Here is a 266-nt window from a genome sequence, read left to right as displayed (position 1 = left end):
TTCTACTGCTGCTGCTGCTGCTGCTGCTGCTTCTGCTTCTACTGCTACTGCTGCTGCTGCTGCTGCTGCTGCTGCTGCTGCTGCTGCTGCTGCTGCAGTGTCGTTCTCACGTGTCTTCACGCCGCAGCCTGCGTCCAGACTTTGTATTAGATAAAGTAATAGAGAAGCTGTTTCCTTCTCTTGCTGCTTTTGAGGAGCAGCACAACCTGCTGCTGTCGCGGGCCAATCAACGCCTGCATTCAAGCCAAGCTGCTGCAGCAGAACAT

The sequence above is a fragment of the Eimeria mitis genome, genomic scaffold, assembly GCF_000499745.2.
Source record: "Eimeria mitis Houghton genomic scaffold, Emh_scaff3538, whole genome shotgun sequence".
Taxonomy (NCBI): domain Eukaryota; phylum Apicomplexa; class Conoidasida; order Eucoccidiorida; family Eimeriidae; genus Eimeria; species Eimeria mitis.
Note: the sequence above shows the minus strand (reverse complement) of the source record.